General features: G+C 39.7%; 1 long non-coding RNA gene across 2 annotated transcripts; it reads right to left on the minus strand.

Annotated features, from left to right (window-relative positions):
• Positions 1–208: 208 nt before the first annotated feature.
• Positions 209–9,090, minus strand: LOC128091570 (uncharacterized). 2 transcript variants are annotated; one of them, XR_008211462.1, is made up of 3 exons: positions 8,767–9,090; positions 8,081–8,220; positions 209–3,348 (listed from the first exon to the last, which is right to left on the minus strand). It is a non-coding gene; the product is annotated as an uncharacterized LOC128091570 (long non-coding RNA). The 2 variants fall into 2 exon arrangements; XR_008211461.1 differs by lacking the exon at positions 209–3,348 and having other exon boundaries at positions 5,103–8,220.
• Positions 9,091–9,711: the final 621 nt, after the last annotated feature.

The following is a 9,711-nucleotide window of genomic DNA, read 5'->3' on the forward strand; positions in this document are numbered from 1 at the left end:
TAGCAACAAGGATGAGAGTAAGGGCAAGGCAGTGACTCCTGTGTCTTCTTACCTTACCTATATCTGCATTGTTTCTGAAATCTTGCAAAAAGAAGATTTTTTGACAGTTCCATTGATGTCATCTGATGTCAGGGTATAAATGGCGATTTAGAAGGGAAATCAGGCAAAAATCCACCCTCTAACTTTTTTTGTCCTATTTGGAAAAGAAACAAAACACAAATTGCTGGTGTAAAAATTAACTACATCCTCCTGGAACCTGAGCACAGAATTCTGAGTTAAATTCCCCCAGGTATAATACATTAAAGCACTCACTGATTTGCTTATCAAAACAAAGAATGAGTATGCACATGCCAGGGGTGGGGCACTGAGCAGTGGAGATGTCTTCCTATGGAATGGAAACTCTGAGTTTGAGATGGTAGTAGATGTGTGCCAAAGGCCACTCTCTTCTTCCCAACTGCTTCTGGTCCTGCAGGCTAGGAAAGTCCAAATAAGCCAAACCGTGTTAGTCACATAGCCCTGTCTCCTCTTGATGCACATCAGCATTTCTAGCTTGCATGGTGCATAGACTTGAGATTGACCTTTGCCATGCAGGCTATCATACCATGAATAACACAGCTTTGAATTATCTGGAACTGTAGTCTCCCAGCTTTCCATAGAATCACAGAATCATTGAGGTTGGAAAGACCACTAAGATCATCCAGTCCAACCATCAACCCATTGCCATCATGCCCACTAAATCATGTCCCTTACTGTGATATCTAGTTTGTTCTAGTTGTGCTTGGTACACACTGATCTCATGTTCTGGCTCTTACTTGACACAGAATTGCTTTTTACTTCTTTTGTTTGTTTGTTTTTAATTCATTTCCTTTGCTTCTGTTTCTTTGCTTGGCCCTGGCAAAACACAGTGCAGACCGAGTTCTGAACAGCCATTTGGGAAGAAATCATTGGAAGTTTAGAGTCAGAAATAAGAAGCAGGTATAGTACTCACAGTTTCCCCTTTTTTCTCCCCAGTCTCTGTTGAATTTCAGTGGCACTTGCAGCACAGGCCATTCAATCCACTGTAACAGGTGGGACAAGGCTGCTCCATCTTACACTTTTCTGTGCAGTTACATTTTACAGGATGAAATGCCAGTCCTGCATATTCCTTGTGCACAGTCCAGGATTGTTTGTGCTTGCTGTATATAACAAACTCTGATAGCCTGTTCTGATCACAGATAATCTAAGGAGTTGGTGTTATAACAATCTCCACTTTCTAATTCACCACTGACCCACTTTGGTAATTACAACATTACTGAGTCACTCTTGTGTTTGGCAATGGATGTCATATGTTTGAGTGATGAGTAGCCGCAGATGTTGTGTTTCACTTTATTTAACATGAACTCATGTGAATTCAATAACATCTAATCTACCGAGCACTGAATGAATCATGCAGAACAGTTTGTAAAAATCCTAGATATAGCTTCAGAGTACGCAAGCTATTTTCCTGGAAGAAGTTGCATAGAATTTCATTAACTGCATGAATCTGGTAGGAAGCTCTTCATGTGTGATGTATTGTTTCCCTGGGATTTTTAATGTGTTGTGTAAGTCTGCTGATGCAATGCTTGTCCTTTAATATGACATTATTAAAAAAAAAAAAAAAAAAAAAAAAATTTATTTTTATCCTGAGTGGGTTTATTTGGAAAATATTAGTGCCAACATACTCTTCTGGTATAGCATCTCCAGTTGATTTTATGTTGCTGACCATTTCAGCTGGTATGCTCTGACATCAGGGCATAGTCAGCCTTGCAGGACAATTTAGCAGTTGCCCTGAGAGGACCCTTAAGAGAAGAAAAGTGGCTCATGGAAAAATATCTCATCCTCCATAGAATGAGCTTACTTTAATAGAGACCATAGAGAGCTCAGAGTGAGAAAGAACATCCAGGATACTTAGCAGCATTCTGAGTCTCGGGACAACACAATACATTAGACAGTGGTCCATTTCCTACACTGTACTGTAGGTGTTCAGCAGTGACCACAAACAGTGAAAGTCTAGTTTGTTTGGTTTTCCTGATGATTCAGGGCTTAGAGCTGTTCCTTTTACTTCTGTTATAACTCTCTCTTTTTTTTTTCTTTTTTTTTTTTTTTTTTTTTTTTAATTTTACAATCATCCCTCACCAAAATCTCTCTTCTAGTTTAGAAGATGCAAAGAAAATCAACGATCTTAAATGTCTGCCTGTCAAGTCCTTGCTCAGAAAGTCTCTCTAATACTGTATTTCATGTGGTCAGTGCCAAGTAGGCAAGACATGTTTAATCTCCATCCATGCAGGAAACCATAAGCTCCCTTTCAAATGGGAGCACTGTCCCAATTATCTTTTCCTCTCTACTCCTTCCTTTGTACCTGCAACAAATTGAAGCTGCTTGATGTCAAAGCAGGATTTGAAGAATCACTGTAGAGTTACAAAGTGTTGGTTGGGTCATTATGTGTGTCATCTTTTCTGCATTGCTTCAGACCTTTGAACTAAAGAAGTCACAATTGTAGTTATTTCTGAGAAGCACTGTGTTGGAATCCAGTTTTCCCACCATCGTGGCAGAGAAGGAACAGAAAGTTGGCTATTTCAGAAGCTGCCAGGTGCTCTCACTTTTTGAAGACAGGTATGAGGGACCAATTGTCTTCTAATCACAATTGAGACTATTGGTCAGTTTCTCTCTTGGCTACACAGTTGTACATGCTTCAAGCAACTAGGCAGACTTTGCCATTTAGAAACAGAAATCATTTTTAGAAGTGGCAGAAAACACATCAGTTCCTACTTGAGTAGCAGGGGATGTTTTCTCGACGAAAATACTTTTTAAATAGCGAAGGAACATAGGCAGAACAGACAGGAACAAAGCTTGTCTGCGAGGTACCAGACTGGAAAGCTGTCACATTAGCACTAGCTACTATCTCAGCTTTCATACAGCTTCCATCATAAATGTTTAATTTAGTTTTTTCTTCGATTACATTCTTGCATGGATAGACAGGGAAAAAATGTCAGACTTGCAACGTACTTCGGCATGTTAATATCCATGGGATAAAAATCTTGAAGGAGCCTCTCTGGAGCAAGTGTCTTCAGTAAGTAACTAAACTGATGAGCTTTTAAAGAATTAATGACTTCATAAAGCTGTTTTTCTGAGGTGGCTTTTGATATTTTATTGGGATCTCTCGTGTATTGTTTTGATTCCAAACAAGCTACATTCAAAGACAGATAAATATAATAATTTAAAATGATATTTCAGAATACTTTGAAAATATTATGTCCTTACCTTTTTAGAGATATAGTGTCCTGGTCCAGTTAATGAGGAAACAAAAGGCACAGAAAAGAACACTGATTACTGAAATGGGAATAAGAATCATATAATATGTAGAACATGAGTGATGCTTTAAGTTAAACTCCTCTTCCATACCAAGCTCCTCTAGGAAATATAAAGGTTCCAATGAATTTTGAATATTCAGCACTTATGCTGAAAGATCTCTCCAGACCATTCTTTGAAATTAAAGTTCCAGGACTTATATAGAATCATAGAATCATTAAGACTGGAAGAGACCACTTAGTTTATCTGTCCACCTACCACCAATACTGCCCATGTCCTTCAATGCCTCATCTCTACACTTTTTGAACACTTTCAGGAATGGTGACTCCACCACCTCCCTGTGCAGACTCTTCCAATCCCTCACCACTCTTTCGGACAAGAAGTTTTTCATTATACCCAACCTGAACCTCTCCTGCTGCAACTTGTGACCATTCCCACTCAACCTATTATGTAATAATCTGTATTTTCCTATATGTAATTTGCCTATATGCAATTTGTCTATGTGCCTATATGTAATTTGCACTGGTTATTTGTGTTTCAATCTGTCACACAAGAAGGTTATAACTGTGACACTGAAAGCAGGCTGCTCTGTAGTAGTGAACTGTTTGTCTCATTTGATGTAATTTGGTCCAGTCAACCACATGGACAGTCTCACAATGAGCACAAATTCCTGCATATGCAGGAACTGCAACTTGCCTCCAGCTGTTCTTTTGCTGTAGAGCACATAAATATTCCCCTATGCTCAAATTTTCTTAAAAGTAACCAGCCCATTTCTTCCCTATTCCACTGTCTCCTTATTTAATATAGACAGACTGAAAAGCTCTCTCTTCTACTAAGGTAACTCTTAACGCTTCCTTACAGAGAAACAATATCACCCCTGCTTAAAAAATATCACTCTGTATGGTAAGAGGCCTTGAAGACCAATAGTAATTATGATAGTCAGAAATGAAGGACTATGAAAATGCATACACATCCTTCATCTCAACTCATGCTATCTTTATTTGGCAAGTCTGGAGATTGCATAGATTGCCTTATTTCTTTTTTTTTTTTATTTCTAACCCATTGGATTTATCAGAATGAAATGTGAGTGAAATGCTAGAATTCAGACCTTGCAGATTTCAGCCATATTTCTGCCTGTTCAGGAGATATCTTCCACGTGTTATAATTATTCTGCTCAATTCCATCACACTTCCAGTTTCTACTCCTAGTAATACAACTCACCTTCAGACTACACAGTGACAAGGGCAGTTCATGAGGACATCTGGGCTCAGTGAAGACATCTTTGCTATGTAAGCTTAATTCAATGTGCATAGAACTGGAAATGTTTTTCTGAAGGAGCAAGGGGTAAAGCTGCATCCTACACAATGTTAAATAAAATGCAGAATCTGGACCTTCTGATTACTCTGAAGAATTCTGTTCATCTCAAATTTTGGGCATAGAAAATAAAATGATGGTATGATTTAATATTTTCTTATAATTGAATTCCATGCACCAGGAGAGAAGTATAGAGAGAAAATTCTCACTTGCTACACCAGAGGCTTCATTATTAACATTTCAGTGAATAAAACAATGATTACTACAGAAAGCAATTAGCTAATGACAACTATAGTGGGTACAGTGGGTGGGTGGGAAGCTGACAAGTTTCATGTAGTTTGAGCCAACTCATTTTGCTTCACAAGTGGGACACTCTAAAGTTATATATGGCCAGCTCCCATTGTGCAGCTAATGAAAGATCATTTTTAATCAATAAACAAATAAATCAATAAACAAATGAGTCATTTTCATGCATATGTTTATTTTTCCTAATCCACTAACACAGTACCAGTCAAGAAAGGCCAGGTATGAGAAGAAAAGAGATTGTTCTTGACTTTTTAGCTGAGGGGTTTTTCTTGGGCAAGGCCAAAGTGCATATAGTTAATGTAGGTAAGATCACAGTTTCCATGCTTCCTGAACATGCTACACTTAAGTCTCTAATACCAACAATTTTTCCTAGCAATGCATTTCAATTTGTACATCATGGAACAGATAAGATTTTGAATCTAGCCTGCTGGCTGTCTAGTCGCACAATGAAGCATTTATTTCTTTTTTGACCTTTCCATTGATATGAAACATCAAGGTATGGCCAAATTGAAAGCTCTTCCAAATGGTCTAGTTCAATCAGAAGTCATGGATTTGTAGCAGTTGTTCCTGTTTGAGGTTTTATCTGCTTGTGATCCAAGTGGTCATGGATCATAACGGCACTTTCTGGTTTTAAATCTGCTAATTCCTCCTCAGTCACTCAGTTTGCTACAGGAATGTCTCAGTCTTTTACTCTACCTGACAGTCAAAAATTGGATAGAATTGAATCCTTCTATCTTGAAATGTAAATTTTATAGATATATGTATTTATATCATGTATGATTTATGCTCAAAAATCGTACTCCAGATGAAGTATAGACATTGAGCATTATTTTTTGAGCAATTGCTTATAAATTTAGTAAGCTGTCTGCCTTTTTATACTTTTCAGTCTGTTCTCATTACAGACATGGCAGAAGGCTTTGTGGTAAACTTGGAATTTGCTGAGTGAGAAAATGAAGATTCATGCACAGCTAAATTGAACAAATGGTGAATAATTGATTTAACTGACCTGACAGCTCACACTGTGCTTGTAAATAATACATAACTTTTTACTATTCTGATAATGTAGTATTCTGTGCTTCTAGATTTCTTTCAGTAAGTTACCATAAGGAGCAAATGATCTTTGACCACCCTAAAAAGGCAAAAATATGCTTACTAAGAACATTCGGGTAGCCAGGTGGAAGATAGCAATAGACTGATACAGTGCTGATGAAGCACCTTCGTAAAGGCTCTCTGCCCTTTTGCCTTTTGTCTCTAAAATACTGTTTGTTAGATAGCCTCAATATAAGCATTTCTTACTGTTCTGCCAGCCACCAGCTCCTGGAGTCAGACAGGCTCTATAAAAATTTACGAAGCACCACAGTAGTGAACAGGATCACAGTGACTTGTAACAACAAATGCAGGTGCCTGTTCTGCATTTCCTTTTCTTTCAGTGTGTAAGTTTGAACCCTTCAACAGATGCACAAACACAAGCTGTTGTTAAACTGGTTCTGAAAGTACACATGCAATTGTAAGTTGATATATGTGTCTGATAGCTTCATTGCCTTGTAACTACTGAAATAACCTGCACAATAGAAGCGTGAAAGGCAACCACTAGGATCTGGCAGCTTTCCATGCCCAATTTGCAGGAAAACAGCCAGTTACAAAAAAGTACATAGCAATGGTGAGCTTAGCCTGCATTTTGTTCAGAGAATCACAGGATTACAGGATCATAGGGACTGGAAAGGACCTCTGGAGATCATCTAGTTCAACCCCCTGCTAAAGAAGGTTCCCTACTCTGGAAAGCATCCAGACAGATTTTGAATATCTCCAGAGAAGGAGACTGCCACCTCTCTGGGCAGCCTGCTCCAGTGCTCTGTCACCCTCAAAATAAGAATCTTTTTTCTCGTGTTCCTAAGCAATTTCTTATGTTCCAGTTTGTGTCCATTGCCCCTTGTCCTGTTTCTGGGTGCCACTGAAAAGAGCCTGGCCCCACTCAGTTGTCTCCAGCCTGATAGATTCTTATAAGCATTCATAAGATCCCCTCTCGGTCTTCTCCAGCCTGAACAGCCTTAGGACTCTCAGTCTTCCCCATGAGAATGCCCTTCAGGCATTTCTGCAGTCATCCACTGGACTCTCTATAAGTTCTCTGTATTTCTTGAACTGAGGAGCCCAGACCTGGACGCAGTGATCCAAATGTGCCCTTCCAGGGCAGAGGAGTCTTGGAGGAAAACCTCACTCAACCTGCTGGCCACTCTCTTTGTAATGCACACTGCTGAGTCACCCTTCTGTCCCCCAGAACATTATTCGATTCTGTCTGCTCACCACTGAAATATGTCCACTTGGTTATGGCAGTGCAACAGGGAACTAAGGATTAAAGAAATAGAGATACCACATCACCTGTCGGAGTGGCCAGCTGAAAGCTCTGAGAACTGCATGCTGCCCATCAATCCAAAAGAAAATTCTCAGCAAAGCCAGTAGGAAGCACAGTCTGTTCCAAAGCTGGACTACAGTTCTCACTTTTGGAGAGAATATTATGTGTTACCTTTTTGCATAATCCTTTTTAACAATATTGTCTGTGTCAAGTTACAATTAGTACATTCTAGCTGAGAGCTGAAACACACCTAGCTGAGAAATGTGAAATTGTGATAACGAGTGCAATTTTAACTGAAATTGCTGCACCTCTTTCTTTTTAATATTGTATCATTTTTATGCCTAAAGGTTGGTGTGCAGAGTGGCTGAGTTAAAGTATCTGCAAAAAGTTTCTGGGCTTGATTCCAACTGCTTTCTCTGAAAGCAGAAGATACCATTTTCCTCTCCATCAGACAATTTGTGTGGAAGGATCTACCTAATGTCTATAATGTTTATTCTTCCTTCTGACTTCTGAAATTTATCCAGTCGAAGTGTGTGAAAAACCCAAAGTAGGTGTAACATTTGGTGTGTGGATAAGTAGCCAGGCAGAAAAGGATGATGGGGAGCCATGCAGAAGGAGGTTTTTCCAGGTTGCATCCCTGTGCTACAGCCTCTTGTCCTCCCAGGCAAACTGGGATCTGACAGATAAGTCATACAGCAGAAGAGAGTATGCTGCATGGTGTCAGATAACTGTGTGAACTCTACTCCGAAGAGTGGTGAAGGGAATTCATTGCACAAGTCTCACCTTCAGAATTCAAGACTTGGCCAATCTTCATATTTTAAGGTTCCCCCTTTTTTCTTTTTGTGTTCCCAGATTGTCAGTTCCTTTCTTCCCCACTCCAGCACGAATAAGGTTTTCTTTTAAACATTCACACATGGAAATCCCTGAGAGAAGGAGAAGAAAATTAGGGATTGCAGAGTTAGTCAGTATTTGTGCTCAGTTACACCAATTTGGTGCTGATAAAAGACGGAGCATCTGAAATTAGAATCACCATATCAAGCCATATCACTTAGCTTTGATTGAATGGGACTGAAGCTTCACTGATGCGGTCTACAAAACAGTCACGTTTTATGTTAAATGGATGAAAAGAAGGAAGGCAGAGAGAAACATACAGAGGGAGATCTGTAGGGCCTTGTGGACACCCACAGACACTCTGCAGTGCTCTGCAAACTGACAAGCAAGACCATCCCTCTCACAGCATGTTCTCTAGGGAAAGTCCATCAGAAATCAGTATCTCTTTTGCCTTTCCTTTTATCATAGGCTGGGTCAAGTAGATTGGGCCACAGATACGACAGTTGACTATGCAGTGATGAATTTTTCGTGCTGATTTCCCAGCAAAGATTAACAAAATATTCCAGGTTTGTTGCAACAGCAAAGATTAACAAAATATTCAGGGTTTGTTGCAACAACCTACTATTTTATGTACATACCTGACGTTCTCCAGTCTGCCCCCTTGTATAAAGATTTATGCTCTTCTTACAGTAACATGGCACTATCTTGTTACCCCATTTTCTTCTTTGTATCTGATTTCCTGCCTGATTTTTAGGCTCTCCATGAAGGCAGTTCTCAGAATGTTCTCTCACAGTAGCATGAACAGCAGTAGCTGCTGTTAGGCTCCAGTGTGAGTTGCATGGGTCTAATCCAGAGTTAGATCTGGGTGGGTAAATAGTCAGGCTTGTTTTTTTAGGATTAGGTTTTGCTTTTATCTTGTAGGTGTTTATGTTTCCTGATGCCATGTTTGCAGGCAGGAGAGAATGAACAAAGTCCAGATCCTCTGGACTCTGACCCTAGAGGAATGGCCACTTCCCCTTTACACAGCAAGTTCGCTGCAGCCCAGCATTCCCTTCCTTCCCCAGCACCAGGGGCAGTGTGCGCTATTCTGACAAAACAGATGTTTTACCTAAAAGCTTTTGACCCTTACAAATGAATCCCAAATGCATCATCTGCCTCAACTAACAAAAGGAGCTAAAACATGAAAAGAGAGCTGAAGTGGGGAATGCAGCACTTTGATACCATTGAGAAAATGAGAGAGAAAAGGGGACAACACTATTTTAAGATCACAGACAAAAGGAGAGAACCCGCAGTGGTCTTCTGGTCAGTTTGGAACAATAAAACAAGGCCTTAGGAGAAGTAAAAATGTCTTTTGGCATTTTCAAAAGACTGAAAACCAAAACATCCACCACCTTATATCCCACATTCAGAGACACTGAAGCCAAGTGCGGCAGTCCTTGGTGCAGACAAGCACTCTGATACTCATCCGATAGTGGCAGCACTGCTCACACCAATAGTTTATTTCCAGTGTGAAAAATTATATTTGTTCCCCATGTTGTAGTTTATAGATGCCTGACATGCAGACCAAACCAAAATCCCCTACT

This window comes from Tympanuchus pallidicinctus, unplaced genomic scaffold (genome assembly GCF_026119805.1).
Source record: "Tympanuchus pallidicinctus isolate F22 unplaced genomic scaffold, pur_lepc_1.0 scaffold5, whole genome shotgun sequence".
In the NCBI taxonomy this organism is placed as follows: domain Eukaryota; kingdom Metazoa; phylum Chordata; class Aves; order Galliformes; family Phasianidae; genus Tympanuchus; species Tympanuchus pallidicinctus.